Source organism: Chiloscyllium plagiosum, unplaced genomic scaffold (genome assembly GCF_004010195.1).
Source record: "Chiloscyllium plagiosum isolate BGI_BamShark_2017 unplaced genomic scaffold, ASM401019v2 scaf_2481, whole genome shotgun sequence".
Lineage (NCBI taxonomy): Eukaryota > Metazoa > Chordata > Chondrichthyes > Orectolobiformes > Hemiscylliidae > Chiloscyllium > Chiloscyllium plagiosum.
The window spans coordinates 6657-27367 of NW_025214733.1; the positions used below are offsets into that span (position 1 = coordinate 6657).

A 20711-nucleotide genomic window follows, 5' to 3' on the forward strand; every position below is an offset into this window, starting at 1 on the left:
AGGAGAATCGGCGTTTTGGGCATAAGCCCTTCTTCAGGAAATGAAACGTCGATTCTCCTGTTCCTTGGATGCTGCCTGACCTGCTGCGCTTTTCCAGCAACACATTTTCAGCTCTGATCTCCAGCATCTGCAGCCCTCACTTTCTCTCATAGGTTTAGGGTGGAGGCTAGTACAATTGCAACATTTAAAAGGCATCTGGATGGGTATATGAATAGGAAGGGTTTGGAGGGATATTTGCCGTGTGCTGGCAGGGGGGCTAGATTGGCTTGAGATTTCTGATCAGCATGGATGAGTTGGACTGAAGGGTCTGTTGCCGTACTATACATCTCTATGACTCCATGGGCCTATGCTGCATACTGTATAATTCTTGTGCCCGAGAATACCAATGGCCATTTTTCGGTGGTGCCTGTCAAAGATGCTCCAATGGTGGATGGAGAACTCTGACAGTGGCCAAATAAGAAGTCTTCCTTCTGTTTTCCCAAGCTTCATGACACAGTTACGGTTTGCAATTCACTATTTACAATATTGCACTGCAAACATATGTTGCACCATTCCTTGGCACAGTAATCCAAAAGCCTGTATCCTGCACCAATGACCTTTTCTTCAGCTGCACAATTTACCTCAGCTTGTTTCCAAATTACAGAAGCTTTGTTTAAAACTTAGTCTATCCATCCAGTCTACATTCAGCATAATATTATATATTCTTATCTTACTTTTCGGTTCTCAGTATTCCTTACTTTATGTGTACAATTGCTATGCTACTATTCAAAAAAGGACTTATGATGGTCACAGAAAATAATGCTCTGCACACAAGTAACAGCACTCACTCATGTCACCAAAGATATACAGTCTGATAAAAAGTAAAGCATTGATTTACAGCTTGGTTTTCAACTGAACTGCATTTCCATCCCTTTGAACAGATGCAAACTCTAATGATTTGTAAGTAAATGTACCATTTTTCATGTACCAAGTTGTACAGAATAAAAGATCCTCAGTTTTTTTCCTAGGTATATGCTGAATTTACTGATCTCAATTATAACTGGTAATAGCAGTGGAAAGAGCCAAAATTGGTCTCAGCACTCAATAAGCTATTGAGGTGAAGATCAGCCACAGTTCCTACTCTCACAACTCCTTCTAGGATGTACAATTGCATATCAGATGAGGAGAGCCTCTGATATTGACCGAACTCAACTAATACAGCACAGGTGGGTATTAAACTATTGAATTGACTGGTTTGTGTGGGTCAGCTGAATAAAATCACTCAGCAAAGTGCCTGAATTTTGCCTTTATTTGCTATTTATTTTTCTTCTTTGTGTCACAATCACCTCCTTCCATTGTGGCTGAGTAGACCCACTTAATACCATCTATATATCCATTACTTTGCCACATGAACACTATACAAATGATATGTGGTAAAGCATGGTAAAGCCTGTTGCCAACAGTATCACAATGTCTAAGCAGTAACATTTTTGTCCTTGGTAAATGATCTCTTTCAGCATTTTAACTTCTTCCTGCCGATCAAGTGGGAACAAAGAAACATAGAATCCTAGCCTAATTTTGATGATAATATTCATACTCTTTCCTCTCTCACAGACATGCAACGATATTTATTCACACTACTAGAATTCTGCTTCAAGCACAATATTGCCCTAGCTGCTGAGAGAGGAAGATTTTTCCATGACAGATTGATCAGTTTGCAAGCTGTTTTTAATAATTTCCTCGGTAATTTGATACAGTTGAGATTTTCATTTGATGGACATTTTGCATGCGTGATGCATTTATCTCAAAGTCTTTAGGTGACTGTTGTGGCAGTAAGACAGCAAGTCTCTATTTTACAAGACAGGAAAATTACACCATGCAAAACACAATCATTATTCTGCTGTTAAAGTGAAAATTTATGTCCCATAAAAGCTACAAAATCTAATTGCTGCCAAGAAGATATTGGGGCCTGAAAATGTGAAGGTCGTGATTTCAGCAATAATAGAAGGATCGTGCATGCTGCTGCTTTCCAGCTCGAGAACCTGTTTTATAATCTCACACTAGGTCAAAACGTCCACTCCAACATCAATCTCCAAATGTATTCCAAACACAATCAGACTAAAATCTAATACCAGCTTCCATGGAAATAACAATGCAGTTAGACACCTACTGTGATTTGTGCATCAGTCTGGCTCAGCTGCAGATTTGAAGCTGCCACAGAGCTGATTTTATTAGCTTTTGTAGTGCTTAGATAATTACAGTGGTTTGCAAGACCACTGTTATTGATATCACAGTGAACTTGTCATATTATCTTGAATAGAAGATGCTGAAAATGAAAATTACAGGTTGTGCATCACTTTGATAATTGGCTGTAGATTTCCCTGACAGATGTACTTGTTACCAAACAGGTAGATGAGTATTGACTTAACTGCGAGGCACATTTCCCTCAGGGCAAGGGGCATTAGTTTCAGGTCAGCCCATAATTCAGTACAAATAGAGGGTAAATGTACTTGCATTATTCTGAATTACATCAAAAAAGTTGGGCTGATTAATTTTCTCTAGTCAATATGCTTGAGCAACGAACTGAATTGAGAAACAGTCATGGCTCAGAATCCATTTATGTTGAACAATCATTTGTCATGCTGTTGCTATGGTATTCAATTTGCCTTGTTTCTTTTGTGGGATGGGTTGGGAAACATTAAAAAAAATCAATGTCCAAGTATATGTTCTCACTTGCTTATAGGTTATATCTGTAGCTTTATTATTCTACCTGTGCAGTGTAGTTTGGTGAACTGGTAGCTGGTGAGAGCTGAGTTTATTCAGTGTGGAGTATGTATGGGTTTATAGCAAGACATTTTTCCTCTCCCAGCTCTGATTGCAAGTTCAAAGGCAAGTTATCTTGGGTAGCGTACATGTGGTTTTAAGAGTGGCAAGTGGAAGGAAATAAGAAAAAGAAACATAACTTTTAAAAAAGAAGTCAGAGAATAAAATTAGAAGAAGTGGAGACTATATCAGATTCATTCCATACTTAACCTGGTGTTTGAGGTGACTCTGGATAGTAAAACTAAAATTAATTTGTAGTTATTAACATTTCCTCGTATACCTTAATTGGCCAATGATTTACTATGACAGACAACAATTCAAACTTGATTGGTGCTGAATTCACAAATTTCAGTTAGGGGACAATGCAGGACTATAAACTGAGCAGCTTAAACTAAGTAAGGTATCAATAAGCTACGTGTCCAGCCATCATTTGATAACCTTCCATACCTCTCTGGACATTAAATGAGAGTAGCATCGGGATCATGAGTGAATCCTCCATCATGGTTGGATGGTGTTAATAATCTACCAAGAACCATAGTAATTGGGGCAGCAACTGTGGCCATGGATGAAGTTGAGAGAGATCTGGGAGTTTTTTAAACTTGTGAAATTCAAAGTGCACAATAAAGATAGAGTGGTAATCAACACAACAAACAGGAAACAGATACTGCTAACTAAAACTCTGGAATATAAGGCTTATGGAGTTTTACCTAAACTGTATTCTGGTCAAAACTTAGAGCTGAGAACTGATACGTCTCATATTTGTGATCTGGTCCTGGATGAACTTTTAATTTCTGAAGACTGTTCAGTGAATAGCTGTAAAATGTCTGAGATATAAAGACAATACAGAAACCCAAGCTCTTTGAGAGAAGTCCTTATAGGGATATCGGAGACAGTAAAAAGCTTCAGACTATGTATGATTCGAGATCAGGTCAACTTCAACTAGTAAATTACTCTATTATACTAGTCAGAAGCAAAATTAGAACTGGTGTCATGAAGAACTTCACTCAAAGAGTGAAAAACTCTGAAATCATTTAAGAAAATACTAGTTTCTACAATGCGTCAGCAGGGTCATCTTAAATGGATGAATTAAAATGGGTCAAATAGCCTTCCTCAACTGTAATGTCTTGTGAAAAATAATCAGCACCCCTATCTATTGCAACAGGCTGTAAGATTAAATACTTGAAAGGGAAGAATGTAAAATGAGAAAGGAAATTTGATTAAGATTAATTCTGCGTCTGGAAATTGTATCTTTAAATTACATTATCTTCACCAGGAGGTGGAGGATAATAGCTCTATTAAGCAGAAGGTCTCAAGTTCAATTGCTGGTGTACGCTGAATTCGCTGTTCTCAGACAGCACATCAACCAGGGCCCTACAGTTGGCTCCAGCACTCCTCCATCTTGAAAGGGAATTATTGGGGAGGGCTTTTCATTGGAACCTGTTGGAAACAACAGTTGTTTGGGCTCACACAAAAAGAATGGGCACAAAATTCTGGGTCATACCTTGGGACAAGATTGCATCTTTCAACTCAAAAAGAACCCTTCATTCATTTGACTTTCAAATAATGTTCCAGTAACATTACATGCAGTTTCTGCATGCTTTACTTCAGGATTGAGAACAAAAATCAAGACACTGATGGCTCTTGAGCAATTTGCAAATTCATCTAACATACTGCACTAAAGTGCTTTTCTTCTGCTCATTGATTACCATGGGAGCAAATTGGAAAGCTTCATTAGTTATCACTTAAATATAGAACAGACTGAGCATCTAAACATCCCAACAAAACAGTGAGCTGAAATTAATGACACAATAAAGAAACAGGGTTAACTAATAGAGTAATTTATTAACACACTTAGTCCCAAATAAACAAAATGACATGTACTATGACCATTATCTCACTTGAAACTGAATGCACACTGTAAAATTAGCCTCTTCTGTTTCTATTTGAAAAGCTCATTGTATCGGGTTGTCAGTGAGATAGGGTTGGAGCAGATTTATTGGCATTTAAAACTACAGGCCTCCTCCACTCTTATGTAACATACAGAAGCCCTCTCAGTTAGTAGCACTTGGCCATAATCATAACGTGAGATAATTCACCTCCAAAGGGTGAATGGTTTTACTTTTTGATTTTTTTGTAACTTTTATTCAAATTTTAAATGAATGAACAAATATATAATTCTATTAAAATATTCAGAGCATTTCTGGGTTTCATAAAACATCAGGCTGGAAGCAGAAATTATTTGCAGTATCCCTCCTTTTAGAATGTCTTTTTGAAAAACAAAAGATTGCTGAACCACTGAGGGGGAAATAATCTCTCAGTGCTATCTACGTTGGTAGTTTGTGAACTTCAGCAGTTTCAAGCTCACCTGCAAAGATATCAGTCTTCCCTGCTGTCAGATTTTAGAATCTTACAGCACAGAAATAGGACATTTGTTCCATTATCCTTGTGTGGACTCACTAAAAAAGCAATCCAATTGATCCCACTTTGCTGCTCTTTTTCCACAACATCACAATTTTAATTATTTTAAATATAAAACAGTCTTGGAACTCACATTTAAAAAATGGACACTGGATACAGTAGCAGTGGGCTGCCAGATTACATGGCACACATCAGCATAAAGGAAGGGCAGAAAGTATACAAAAATTAAAATTAATTTTTGCAATTCTCCTTCATCTGAAATTATTTTATGTCCAATTGTTTATTTTTGATGTTTAATTACTGTCACTTAGCTAAACATGGCAGTCTGCGGCTTTGAGGTAAATTACCAATCAATCATTATTAATGATTTTAATTGAGGAAGGAATTTGGCTTAGAAACTTTGAATAGTGCTAAAGGTCTCCATACACTTGGACAAATGGACTTTCTAATTTGAAAAGCAACTGCCAAATATCAGCTTGCACTTTGCATTCGATCCTCAATGAAGTGTTCAAACCAAAATGTCAGTCATGGGAAAGATTTACTTCGGTTACCACTAAACATTAGCAACAAGTCAGCTTTGCAAACTCTACTCTGAACTTGACAGAAATTTTCATCACAGGTATCAAAAAAACTCCGTTCGGCAGCTTTAATTGGAAAATGACCAACAGGTCAAAGTAAACCATACCTACTGTTGTATATTATTGTCGAAGTAGCTTTTTTCCTTAGAAACTGCAGAAGAAAATGGAGCAGTTTGGGAGATGTTTCCATATTACTTTAGCAAGGTGGATGAGATAGGTACCTTAAATATGAAGCCGAAACCATTGATTCAGTTCAGTTGCTCAGCACTTAACTTGGAGTCAGCACTGCAGACAGAAAAGCCCATCTGTAGTCACCACTTACGCTTTATGACCTCAGTCTGCACCAGAAACACATTAAAGTGGTATCCATAGTAATCAGATTGAATAACTAGCTTTTAGTAAGTAATATATTTTAATGCTGGATGACCAACAATCACAAACACACAGGAGATGAAATTCAAGTTTGGTGGGGCTTGCAACAAATGGTAGCAGATCAGCCACAAATTGCTCATCCCATCTGACATTCCACTGATGACGTGTATTTATACAGCACCTCCAGATGATTCTCAAGTGTTATAAAGCAAAATTTGACAGTAAACCACATTAGACAATATTTAAAGTCTGTTTAAAGTAGGTTTTAAGGAAAGCCCTTAGGGAGAAAAGTGAGGGCTGAAAACGTCTCAGGATGGAGTTCTAATACTTTGAGCTGAGCAGTTGGACTCATACGCATCAATGTTGGAGCAATTAAAATTGGACATATTCAAGAGATCACAATTCGGTGAGTACAGATACCTCGGAGGGATTAAAAAGGAAAGGCTTGCATTTATTTGTACAGTGCCTTTACATCATCGCTAAGTTCCAAAGTGCTTTACAGCCAATGAACTCGTCTTGAACTAAGGTCACTGTTGTGTTACATGAAATGGGGCAGCCAGCTTGTGAACAGCAATATGATAACAGAATGCCTGTCCTTGTAAGGCTGGTTGCTGAATAAAGTGGATTAAGGGTGATGGCCTAGTATATTATCATTAGACTGTTATTCCAGAGATCCAGGTCATGTTCTGAAGACTGAGGTTTGATTCTTGCCACGGCAGACGGAGGAATTGGAATTCAATAAAAATCTGGAATTAAGAGTTGAAAGATGAATCCATTGCCGATTGTTGGAAAAACACATCTACTTCACTAAACTTCTTTCGGGAAGGAAACTGCCTGGTCTGGTCAACACATGATTCCAGACCCACAGCAATATGGTTGACTCTTAAATGCCCGCTGGACAATAAGTGCTGGGCCAGCCAGCGATGCCCTTGTACCATGAACAAATAAAAAAAAATGACCATGACACCAGGGATAACACCCTTTTTTGTACTCCATACCACACATATGTCCACCTTAAAGAACAGACACAACCTCAACCGAATGTCGCATCTGAAAGACTGCACCTAGGGTAACACAGCACACCTTCAGTACGAATTTGGAGCATTCTCTTAGATTATTGGGCTATCATTTCTAGTGCAGAATTTGAACACAACTTAATGATTTAGAGGCAAGTGTACAACTCACTGAGGCACAGATAGCTGAATGGCCTTCTGCTTTGGTGTATGACACATAACATGATTAGGAAAATCGGTAGAATGCGAGGATGATGTTGATCTGCAAACGGCAACTGATGCTGGACTAATTGTTAATTCTAAATCTGAGATTGGTAGATTTTGTTAATCAAAGGTATTAGGAGGTACAGGGCAAAGGTAGGTGTATACAGTTAATTTGCAAATTAGCAACCATTTCAATAAATGGTAGAACAGGCTTGACAAGCTAAATGGCTGACTACTGTTCCTATAACAGGTACATCTGAAGTTAACTTCTAAAGTTAAATTTCATCTCGAACAATGCTTGTATTTGGAATATATATAAAAAGATTTCCCCCCAAAAAATACTTTATTCTTCACACTTATGAAAATATATTTTGTAATAGTTCAACATTGTCTTTACTTAAAGTGCAAAATAGATCAGTTTCTTTCAATACAGCGTGTGACATACTGAGATGCATTTCTACACATGTGGATACAGTTTATATTCGTTTCACGTCAACTATACAACCCAAAAGGTTTTTACATAGTTTCCAGCTCCTGGTGTTTCCCCATTGTGTTTCTGCAGCAGGTGGGCCAAGTTCTGGTACTTCTCTCAACACACAGCGCAGGAACTCGGAAACTGCCAGACTGTAATACTAGATTGTTGATTGCTCTTTGCATGGGTCAACCTGAAGGTTTTAGGCAGACAAAAATGTATCTTTTACTGTGATGATGGCCCTCCAGCTGCTGATGTTGAACTTTACACATTTCTGGAAACAGCCTGTAGTGCACAGAATTCTACATTATGGAGCTGCTCAAGATGAATCTTGGCAAAAAACATTTAACCTTTTTCCAGATCTATTTTTAAGGAATGTGTTTTTGAAAAGCAAAGGTGCTTGGCTATCCCTTCACCACCTCACTCAGCATGTGGAGGAATTCTCACCACGAGCAAAGCTACACCTTGGAGTTAGCTTAATAGTTCTGACACTTAAGCCTTCAGCAAAAGTATGTCAACAGTTTGCTCAACATTAGGATCTATTCTATCTTCCTCCTACAGGGCCTCAGATGTTACACACTGACCACAGCCTGATGGACTCTGATCAAAGATGACTTTTCTACAGAAACATTTTCAGAAGGGATAGGTGGTACACATGCATATGGTCTAACTGACCTGAGCACGTCCCAGCACCTTCAAATAATCTGATATAACAGTGAATGGGGCAGAAGATCATTCAGGCTAGTTCCCAAAGAACACAGCTGCACTTTTGCCAAGGTTTACTCTGTGAACTTACAACAGAGTCAAGATGTTGATACCATCTATGCACAGGGGCCTTTGACCTTCACAGCTCTGGTCTTGAGTTTATCAACCCTCTTACACTCAGCAAAAACAAAACACCACACAAACAAAGCAGACAAGAGAGGGCAGCCCTGCTTGATTCTAAATTTGAAAGGAAATCTTCTGATTCCTTTCTCGGACTGAAACTGCACTACTGATCTTTATGTAGAACAATTCAAATCAACTATAGATTCCTTCCCCAAAACCTATTTTGAAGAGCACACCCATTGTCTGTGTCTCTGGGTATTTTGTCAAAGGCCTCTTCATTGTCCAAACTGGTGATGCATGATTCCATACTCCTGTACTGCATATCAACAATCAAATACCTGAGTAGCATGAGCTGAAAGCAGTGCAGGTATGATCCAGGTCGCTAACTCCAGAACAAACTTGTCCAATTAGTGATAATCTTGGTCTGAATTTCACTGCAGACATGTGACCTCTTTGAAGAATGCATATGCTACTCAAAAAAGTTACTGCAATCAAGTGACTCATTTAGTGATGATACCAACAAACATTTGATAATTTGTTCAGTGAGGCTAGTTGTGCCTATTCACAAGAGCAAGTAACTCAGCTGCATGGACCTTCTCAATTTCTCAAACTTTTTACGCAAACGATGTCAATTGGAGGGATCGCCGATTTCATGCGTTTTCAATTACTGATACGCCTGAAAATACCAAAATAAAGCATTTGTTTAAAAATACGTCCGCGAAATAATCAACATACCACCTTAAAACCCACAGCAAAGGCATTTACGTACGATGCATACTTGTATCACGTGAACTGAAAATATTAGCAAAATGCAAAAGAATGTATTTTTAAAAGACCTTAAACGCATTGAATTCTCCGAATCAACCACTCGTCATCAGCATCATTATTTCCATTAAAACCTTAAAGGCTTTACCGCCAAAATGACGTAGAGGAACCCCCGAGGCCTTTGGCGCTTTCTGCCGACTGCAATTATGCATTCACCCAACTTCCACCCCCCACTTTCAAAAATAAATTGATGGAAAAATACACGAAAATTAATGCTTACGAATTTATTTTTGCGTCGGCCGAGAGACTCCGTCCCCTTTTTCTCTGTGAAGGTACTGTACTGCCTTACTGTGGGATACAGACAGACATACACAAAGCGGCGAGGCTGGGGCCATCTGCTGCTGGCAGGGGAGGGGTTCCAGGCGGCGGCACGTTACCATAGCAACATCAGGGGATTTCGTGGCGTTCTTTGGAGTTTCTCGCTTCTTGGTTCGGCTGAGAAGCAGCTGCTAGCTCAAGATTCGGAAAGCAAAGGGAAAAGGATATACATATAAATAAATATTCAAAATAGGTGGAAGCAGTTTCATAGACTGCAGCGCTACGTGTCGGAAAATCGTGAGTATCAACATATTATTTTAAATGAGAAGTGGGTGCCTTTAATAAAGGAATCGAGGAGCAGTTTGGTTTCTAACTATGAGAGCCACTGAGGTTCCCCTCGTGCTTCGAACTGTATCCTTTTCTCCTTGTTCAAAGAGAACGTTCCCTGGGAATCGGTGTCCGAACGTTCGAACTACGCCAGGCTGAGCTTGCACTTTCTAACACACCAAAAATCTTGTCCTACTTAGAAATTATTTTTAAAATGTACACCGTGGGTGGATTTTGACTACTTCCCCCTTCCCTCCACGAGCTGCGTTTTCATGATTTTAGTATGGTAAAGTGTAAAGCTATTTTTAAGGCCAACCTGAAAATGCGTTGTTTTTTTTAAATTTAAAATGATTTTTTGCGAACTTTATACTTTTTTTACGTGAGAAGTCGTAATCGTGTAATATTTGATTGGATTCGGATGCATGTAGCATTTTCCGTTTTGTCGTGTCGCCTTTAACTTCCTCATTATGAGTCGTTTTTATTTTTGTGATCTTTTTTCTTGGTCGGTGCATTTGAGATTTGTCTGTTTGAACTGGCTAGTTAGTCCAACGCTTTTGGTTACAGACGAAAATAAACATTCGCCGATTATTTTCTTTAAAAACCATTTGTTTAACGGGGGCCCGGATTCTAGGCCTGGCGGAGAATGGGAAGTTCGGTAGACGGGTTCTCGATCGTGTCAGTTTCCTGAATGAGATGTTGCAGCTTGTCGAGAGAGCGCTGAAAACTGACAGGTCCACGTGGTCGGAATGAGGAGACAGGAAGCGCCACCGCCCGGCCTTAGTGAGATAGCCCTCAGCCTGATTTCCTCTCCACCACCACCACTCCCCCCCCCCCCCCCCCCAAAAAAAAACACTTTATGGTAAATCAAACTCTCTTCGCCATGTCCGTATATCTGTTCTCCCCACCCAAAATAAATGATGTACAATCTCATGCGGCTTGGCTAAACAAACGCAAGGATTTCTGCAGGGATTGGCCGAAAGGTTTTCTTTCCTTTAGGACTTAAATTGTCAATTGATCGAATCCTTGCTAGAATACCATTTAACCGCTGTGTATCTTGGATAATGCGATTAACATTCTTCAAGAAATTCAGTAAGATTATTGGTGAAGCAGTACTAAGACAATCATAATTACTGTACAGAGGAAGTCTGGATGCTAAAATTCGTGTATTGCAGGTTTTATACGAGATTTTTCAACTCTAAATATTTTCCACTCCCATAGGCCACACTTCATGCTTGACTTCATGGCCAATTCACAATTGTCATCCAAATAACCTTCCTTAATGTGTTAGCTTGGATAATGCTTAGCGTCATTGAAGAAGCATCACTGACAAGCTCCATCTTGTCATTTTTAAACGAGCATATACAAACAATTCAATTGGAGCTTCCCCTTGGGGCACAAAGGTCAATATTTTGCCCCTATAGCCTGGCTGAGAACAGTTGTCGATTTGCCATGTTTGGATTACTTTATTGCATGTAAGCTACTGCTTGGGAATATACATGTGCATTAATAAGGTTGTATTGAATATGCAGCACAGGCCATTCAGCCCAACCACTCGAACCACTTCAGCTTCCTCTCATCTTTCCACATCTAAACCGAACATAGAAACATCTCTCTCAAATGGATCTATACTTTTGCTTCAACAAATCTGAAAGTGAGTTCCCCATTCCCTGTTCAGTAGGCTAAATGCTGCTCAAATTTCAAATATACACAGGTTCCAGAATTGCCAACAAATTTTCCTTCTGTTGGGTATAGGGGGTCTTGTGGCACAGTAGTAGTGTCCCTACTTCTGACCTAATGAGGTTTGGGTTCAAGTTCCATCTGCTCCAGAGGTTTGTAATAATATCTGAGCAGCCTGATTACAAAAGATATCAATTCCTGAGGTGTGGCATGGTGTCAAAACTGATCATCTGCTGACTCCCAAATCCAGCGGAGATAAATGACTTTTTATAACTGAGGGAGGAGTCATGGATTAAATTAATTTCCTCTAAATATAATCTTGTATATATTGAATATGTAAGCATGGAAGAAAACAATGCATTCATATATTTTAAATGTCCTCAACTTCTCACATGGCTTTTGAGGAAGCAATCGCATATTTCAGCTTGGATATTCTAGTGCTTTCTACCCATCAATAATCTGAATAGAATGTACTCTAACCCCTCAAGAAGGGCTAATGCCCGAAACGTCGATTCTCCTGTTCCCTAGATGCTGCCTGACCTGCTGCGCTTTTCCAGCAACACATTTCCACCTCTGATCTCCAGCATCTGCAGACCTCACTTTCTCCTCACCGCTTTACTCTATTTAACTATCCATGGCCATTTCCATCCTGAGTGCTCCATTCTTTTCATTCAAAGGGCAAGCTTCTCTCAGGCTGTTCTGCTGGTGACATTGTAATATGACATTATTCAGTAATAGCTCAGGGGTGACAATCATACCACAAATAAACCTGTTGGACTATAACCCGATGTTGTGTGATTTTTAACATTCTACTTGTGAAGGAGAACATTAGCCAGGGTTCATGTTTCTAATCACTATCCACAAGCTCCCACAGTGTAGTAGCCCACCAATACTCATTGCGTGGACTACTGCACATCTCAGACAAAATACTCAATGACTATTCGTTTCTGTAAGGCTATTGAGCTACTACCTAAAGAACAAAAAGGGAGAAAAAAAAATTATGTTTGTATATGCAATGATGGTTAATATTACTCTTCAGTTCTTTCTGCCCGAAAATAGTTCTGATCCACAGGTTAGGCAACAAGGAAGGTCTTCATTCCACTCTGTACTACTGGCACCTATCTGACTCTTAGCCATCCAACCCAACTGTCTCTTAAAGAGTTTTGAGTTTCTGTGATAACATGCACATTTATATGCATATTGTAGTTCGAAGGTATGAATAGTAATGGTAAAAGTTCTAATAATTGTTCTATCACATGGCTGACCATGAATTTCTCCCACTGTTGTAACTTCTGCTAACATACTCTAAGGCAAGAGGCAAGTTAATACGCAACCTATTTTGGGGGCATTTGGGGGCTATTGAGTCCTGGAGTGGGACCTGAACCTGGAGTTTATATCTCAGAGGAAGTGATACTACTCACTGTGTCACAAGTCCTTGAACATAGTATCGTTATAGATGATAAAGCTAGCTTTTTCAACAGAATCCTTTATTTCAGGAAAGTTTTCGAATTCTGTTTAAGTCTGTCTTTTCTTATTTAAATTGCAGGACTTCAATTGAAATGACTATCTTGTGCTGACATTGACCAGTTGAAGTTTGATTGAACTGATTAGAATATAATCCTTTGGGTAAGTGTGAAAGATTATGATGTCACTGCACTTTTCTTCCAATGGTTATTTTCTTTTTATTTCCTACTGTAAATTTGTACAGTGGCAGCAGCACATGTACTTGTTGGTCACCATTACTGACACTTTGCAATCAATGATGCAAGCTAGGCCAACACTTTTCCTAGCCATTATTAAATACTTCAATACAAGCATTGAAAATATCAAGTTATCTGAGATTTCTGCATTCCCCCAACTAAATTGTTTCACTATTGCTGTGCCTTCAGTTGCCTAGGCCCAAGGTCTGGCATTCCCTCCCTTCCACCTCTGTACCTTGGTTTTAACTTAAAGTATTTGTTAAAATCTACTACTTTGATCAAGTTTTCTGCAGTCCTCACTTTTGCCTACTTTGATCAAGTTGTCAGACCTAATATTTTCTTGGCTCACTGTCACACTTTGTTTTATAATGCTCCTGTGAAATGCCTGTGCTATTTCATAATGTTAAAAGTGTATATAAATACAGCTTGTTGTAACTTAAGAGGAATCTTGCCTCTTTTAGTCATTTCTTTTTATGGTTAAAGAGCCCTAGTTTCTTGAATTGTCCCTCATAACCTAATTACTAGCCTTCTGATTACACTGTACACCATCATGACTACAATGTGATTGCTCTCTTTCACTGTCCTCTTCACTACTCCTACTCTTCATCTCTGCCCTCAACATTTTAAGTCGACTTGGAGTTTTCAGTTCCAATTTCTGAAATTCAAGAACTGTTTCTCTTTCACCCTTTTTTTTGGGAGGGCTTTGCTTAATTTTCTTTTTCCTCTGCTTTTAACCGTTTATCTCTCAGCCCCCTTGGGCTAGAAGCCTAATTCCTGATGAAGGGCTTATGCTTGAAACATTGATTCTCCTGCTCCTCGGATGTTCCCTGACTGGCTGTGCTTTTCCAGCACCACACTCTCCAACTTGCTCACTTGCTATAAAACTTCCAAAGTGACTACTTCTGCTCCTGGGAAACTCTTAGTGACTGAAAGTGCCATTATTACACAAGCGTACCCTATTCAAACCAACCAAATGCAACACCCGAAACAAAAGACACCAACACTGCCTTTGAATCCAATTATCCTAAACTCAACCTAGAATTAGGATTTTGATCCCGGATATGCCCCTAGTTTGTTATGGACCAGACTAAACCTCCTCAAAATATATTAAGGAGATAGCTTAGACCTTAACTCTTTCTTATTTTAAAGGCAAGTGCCAGGTGCTGGCTTGGATGCAATTTGATTGGTCAAACTACCAGATTTGAAGTAAAATACACTACAGCTAAAATAAAAACAAAATTAAAATAAAATAAAAGAACTGGCTTACTTACAACTCTATTGAAGTGATTAACAAATTAATCAATATATAAACTCCTCCTACTAATTAATCCAATATAGTAACTTCCGATAAACACACTCTAGGTAAAGGCAAATTCAGCAATATCGATTGTCTCACCGGCAATTCTCTAGATCAGGAGGAAAGAAACATTGATTAAACTGTGTGTGTGTGTGTGTGTGTGTGTGTGTGTGTGTGTGTTTGTGTATTTATATTTATATATATCTATAGCAGGGAGCAGCTTCCAAACCCAGGTTCATGACCCCAGAAATTGATGCTAAAATGAAAGATCCTAGTTCTGTGGGAGCTTGACGACACCCATTAGGCTGCTTCTATTGTACCAACTTGGGGGGGGGGGGGGGGGAAGACAACCAAGACCTCACAAACTGCTTACTTTGGGCTTTGAAGCAAAGTGATATGCACCTCAGATCTTAACTTTTCTTAATTTAAAAAAAGAAGACAAAATACACCTCTTAAAGTCATAGTATCATTACAACAAGTATCTCGAGGCCTATTAGCTGTCACAAGTAATATGGAGAATTTTAGAAGTAATTAATGACATAATAAGTACACTTGTAAAATCACAATGAGATGAGACAGAATCAGCATGATTCGTCAAAGGGAAACTGATAAATCTATCCAGTGTTGATAAGAAGGAACTGTTGTATATCTAGATTTTAAGACGACCTTTGATAAGATGCTTTAGAGGAAGTTGTTTCACAACATTAGAGATCATAGATCTAAAATAATGTATTAATATGGGTTGAGGATAGGTCTTTACATAGAAATAAAATAGTAGAAATTTAATGGTTTACTTTCAGAATGTCATGTTGTAACACAGATCAGTGTAGGCTCAGCTATATACAGTCTACGTTAATAACTTAGATGCATCATGCTTAGTCCTCTCATTCAGGTAAATATGTAAGCTGTGAGGAGGACGCAAAGAAGCTGAAAATAAATATAGATCAGTCAGCAAGTTTGTAGCAGATAGGGTAAAATATCAGAAAGTGTGAAATTATCTAGTTTGGTAGGAGGAATGGAAAAGTAGAATTGTTTTCAAATGGTTGGAGACTGGAAATGTTAAAATTTCAAAGAATTTAGAAATTCTGATACACAAAATACATCAAGATGATATACAGGTACACTAAGCAATTAGGAAGTCAAGTGGCATGTTGGCCTTCATAGCAAGGGGGTGAGAGCATAAGAATACAGAAATCTTGTTGCAATTTTGTTGAACTTTACAGAGACCGCCTTACAGGGAGTGCAATAAAATCCACTAGAATGATTTTTCAGATGAGAGAGAAATTCTATGCAAAGAGGTTGAGTAGAATGAGCCTATGAAGTTTGGAAGAGATGAGAGAATGAGCTCAACTGAAACATAAAATTCTTAGAAGGTTTGACAAGGCAGATGAGGCAGCTGTGTCTCTAGTTATTCTAAAACAAGGAGTAATCATTTTAGGATAAGCGTTTGATCATTTAGGATTGAGATAAGAAGATATTTCTTCACTGAGGATTTGAATTTTTGGAATTCTGTGGATGCTTAGTTGATGAGATCAAAACGCTTTTGGGCACTAAGTGAATCAAGATATGTGACAATAGGACAGAAAAGCAAAGGTGATCTGAAGTTCATTCATGATCTTATAAAATGGTGCAGGTTTGATGGCTTTCCTTTGTTCTTTTGAAGGAAAAATAATTTGAGGGGGACAACAGAGGGTTCTGTTCCCCATGGAACCAAGCACTTTAGCATGATTCACTGATTTCTTATGTAAGAAGGAACATTTTGTTTAATTAGAAGAATTTTGGGGGGGGGGGGGCACAAAGACAAGATGGGAGCGTGAGATCTTGGTTTTAAATGTGGTTGAGTTCTGAGCAAGTTACTTGTTGGTAGAAACTAGTGGGAAAAGAATTTTTATTGTCCAATTCAGCATTGAGCCAATGTGTCTGCTACTGTCAACAATAAAACCATTGCACATTCAATATTCTAAGCAGGACATTCAGTTCACACAAAAGCTACAAAATGCTTCATTTTGTATGAACCAGTCATTTATTAATTTTCTCTGGTTTGAAATCAAATTCCTTAACTTTAGCTGTGTTGTGAAGGGTTTCGGAATATATCATGATATGGAAGAATTGCATGTAATCTACAGGTATTCTCATCCTGTTTGATTTCTTCACGATGTCAGAAAGTATTAATATATAAGGTAATATTCCTTTAGTTAGGGGTAGTCTATTAGCTTGGATAAAGGATTGCAGGAACTTGGGATTAATGAATCCTTTTGAGGGTGGCATGAAGTTACTAGTGGGGTGCTACAGGGTTTGGTCCTCAAGGCTCCAAATATTTACAATCTATGTTGACTTGGATGTAGGTAGAAAGTAATAGAGCCAGAGTTGCAGATCTGACAAAAATAGGTGAGAAAGTAGGTTGCAATGAAGAAATAAGAAATTTACAAATGGTTATGGAAAGGTTGGGTGAATGGGCCAAAACTTGGCAGATGAAGTTTGAATAAGTGTGACATTATCCATTTTGGTCAGAGGAATAGAAAGGCAGCTTATTATCTAAATGGAGAGAAACTTCAGAGTGCTTTGGTGCAGAGGGATCTGAGTCTATTCTTGCATGAGCTCCAGAAAATTAATATGCAGGTGCAGCAGGTAATAAAGAAGGCAAATGTAATTTTGGCATTTTATTGCTAGAGAAACAGTGTATAAAAGTAGGCAGGTGTTGCTGCAACTGTACAAGGCATTAATGAGACTACATCTGGACTATTGCATATAATTTTGGACCCCTGACTCAAGGAGGCAAATAGCTGTACTGGAGGCAGTTCAAAAGAGGTTCACAAAATTGATTCTAAAGTTGAGGGATTTGTCTTGTGAAGAGAGATTGAGCAGTTTAAGCCTATACTGTCTGTAGTTTAGATGAATGAGGATGTCTAATTGAGACATATAAGATACTAGAGGAGATTGGCAAAGTACTTGCAGAAACAATGATTCCACATGTGGGACAATCTAGAACAAGAAGTTGTAGTTATAGGACAAGTGGTAGCCAACTTAAAAGATGAGAAAAAATTACTTCTCTCTTCAAAGGTTGTCAATCTTGGATTTCACAACCTCTGAGCAGTACTATGGATGCCGGGACATTTTGTAAACTTAAGGAGGCGATAGACAGATTTTTAGTTGGTAAGGGGTTGAAGGGTTATGGAGTGGGCAGGAAAGTGGAGTTCGGGCAGAGACAAGATCAACCATGATTGTATCAAATGGCTTAAGGGGCTAAATTACCTACTCTTGTTTTCCTAGTTCTTATGTGCTATTCTTACTGCATCTCCGATTTAAATTTGTGTTCATTCCAATATCATAGAATTTTACAGACCCAAATGAGGCCATTTGACCCATTGTATCTATACCAGCTCTCTAAAGTGCCACCCAGCTAGTTTTATTGTTGAGCTCTATTTCCATAGCCCTCTAACATCTTTACTTTCAAATATATATCCATCTTTCTTTTGAAACCTCCTATGGAATCCACCTTCACACTCTCCCAGCTAGCACCTTTCCAAATCCAAAGAACTTGAGTCATGAAGTTTCTCCTCATCTCACTCCAGTTCTCTTGCTGACAGTCTTGAAGTTGTGACCCCTAGTTACTGACATACCAAATAGTGTAAACAGAATATCTTTCTTAACCCTGGCAAAATTGTTCATAATTTTAAACACCTCAGTAAGGTCAAATTTGATTTTTCATTGCTACAAGGTGAATAAGCCCATTTCTCTAATTTTCCTTGTTTGTAAAATCTTTATTTCTGATATCATTCCATCATCCAGAACATTTTCTCCAATATGGCTGCTGAATATATAGGCCTTGCACTAAAGATTCCACATTCATTTGGAGGGAAATCATAATATTTCAAATGTTCCTAGCTGTTAGTGAAGTGTTCCATTGTTGACAAGAATGAAACTGTTCTCAGCTTTGCAGTCTCCTGCTCTCTCCCACTCCTTTCTGTCTATCTTGTAGCTTCCTGCTCTCTGCCACCTCCACCTCCAGCCTTGCTTTTTATGCCCAGCTTCCATAAGCCTGCATGCAAGCCTTCTGTCAACCCTGAAAGTTTATGAATTCCTCAGAGGGCAGACAGCTGTCTTGGCAAAAAAGGCAACTCTTCACCCCATTTATCCATCCAAGCAAAAACGGCAGTTCCCAATCCTGGCTCCCCCTCTCAGCTTGACTCCAGTACCTGCCATTCCCTTTGTTTTATTTTGGCAAAATGATAAATGCCTCCTGGCTCTGGCCTTTTGCTGCTCCAGCTTGCTGCCACCCTTCTTCCCCCACTTCCCTGCTCTTGACCTTCCCCAGCCCCAACTTCTGTCTCTTCCCACCACCTCCCCGCCCCCTTAGCCAATCCAACTCCTCAGGCATTTTCCATGTAAACTATAAATTAGTCAAATGCATTTCTAATTGCCTTCTAAATGTTCGGGAATCTGATTCTACTGCCATTTCAGGTAATACATTCCAGATCTTAACTCTGTTTGAAGAAGTTTTGTATTTCTCTGTAGCTCTTTCACAAGTTATTTTGATTTTGAATACCTCTATTGTCTTCTCTGCTTAGAATCATTGAATAGTAGAGCACAGAAAGAAGCTACTCAACCCATGCTCTGGCACTTTTGGAGAGTATTCATTTCCAATCATACAGTACTGAAGAGGCCCTTTGGCCCTTGGAGTCTATATTGGCAAAAATACACCACAACTTACATTTGTCCCACTTTCTCACACTCAGTACTTTTTCTGTAAAGATTTGACATGATTTCTTTGATTTATGTACACAATACTTATATTTACAAAGCCACAAATTCCACATGCTTCCTGAAACACCTTCTCTATTCATGATTGAATATCCAAACCGTAGACAGAAGGAAATGGTTTTTTACCTCAAAGATTGTGGGACTCCTCCCAGGACAAAACAGCCCACTTGATTGGTACCGGATCCACGAACATCCAATCCTTCCACCACGAATGCTCAGTACTGGTGTATACCATCTACTAGATGCACTGCAGAAATTCGCCAAGGCTGCTTAGATAGTACCTTCCAAACCCATGACCACAACAGTCTAGAAAATCAAGGACAGCAAATATGTAGCAATGCCACTATCTAAAAGATCCCTTCCAAGCCACTTGCTTGGAAATATATCACCATTCCTTCAATATTGCTGAATCAAAATTCTGGAACTCCACCTCTAATAGATGTACCTATACCAAATGGATTGCACATTTCAGGAAGGCTGCTTATTACCACCTTCTCAAGACAAAGTAAGGATGGGCAATAAATGCTGATCCAACCATCATCATTCACGTCCCTTGAGTGAATAAAATCTATGGAACAGGTTACTGGCTGGGATGGATATCCCTGGTACAAAAGATAGACAGTATAACATTTCTTAAGTTCAGAATGGTCTCCTGGACAAGCTTTGGTCACCAGAGAACATTTTCCAGGTTTCATCCTCAATGACCCCCATACTAATAGTCACAGAGCACCTATTGATATATCTTCAACAAAGCTCTTGGCCATCTGTCTGTTCCAATCGAAATGGATCAGTGTTAAATTGTTTGAAACTGTTCCTATGAAGCATTCTGGGACATTCATTAGCATTTTAAACTTAGTATAATGTAAGTTGTTGGTATTGAGTTTTGTTCAAATGAAACCTGAATACAGTACCAGAGGGTATTGGAAGCCACGGGAAATATAGCACAGTATAGGCTACTGTCTTAGGGAAAGGAAGAGCATTACGGAGGAGGATATCACCACTTTCAGAACTGAAAAGAATAATTTCTAATTAGTGGAGCTGATAACTTCAGGCCTTGCATTTACAAAGCCAAATAATGAATTCATGGAACAACAGTTGAACGTTGTGGTATCAGATTGTTTGTTTTTTTTTATTATCACTGGTGCCCTCTTTGTACTGGAATGGGTGGGGCAAACCCTG

General features: G+C 38.8%; 1 protein-coding gene and 1 long non-coding RNA gene across 4 annotated transcripts in view; one reads left to right on the top strand and one right to left on the bottom strand.

Annotated features, from left to right (window-relative positions):
• Positions 1-7763: 7763 nt before the first annotated feature.
• Positions 7764-19734, bottom strand: LOC122548002. Of its 3 annotated transcripts, none has more exons than XR_006311144.1 (3): positions 19659-19734; positions 9733-9961; positions 7764-9363 (listed from the first exon to the last, which is right to left on the bottom strand). It is a non-coding gene; the product is annotated as an uncharacterized LOC122548002 (long non-coding RNA). The 3 variants fall into 3 exon arrangements; XR_006311145.1 differs by lacking the exon at positions 19659-19734 and adding an exon at positions 10414-11075; XR_006311143.1 differs by lacking the exon at positions 19659-19734 and adding an exon at positions 10468-11073.
• Positions 9931-20711, top strand: part of LOC122548001 (forkhead box protein N3-like) — a 29277-nt gene continuing 18496 nt past the window's right edge. The window contains exons 1-2 of the mRNA XM_043686555.1: positions 9931-10067; positions 13321-13400. The gene's annotated coding sequence lies outside the window, so the exon portion shown is untranslated. The remainder of the gene's footprint in view (positions 10068-13320; positions 13401-20711) is intronic.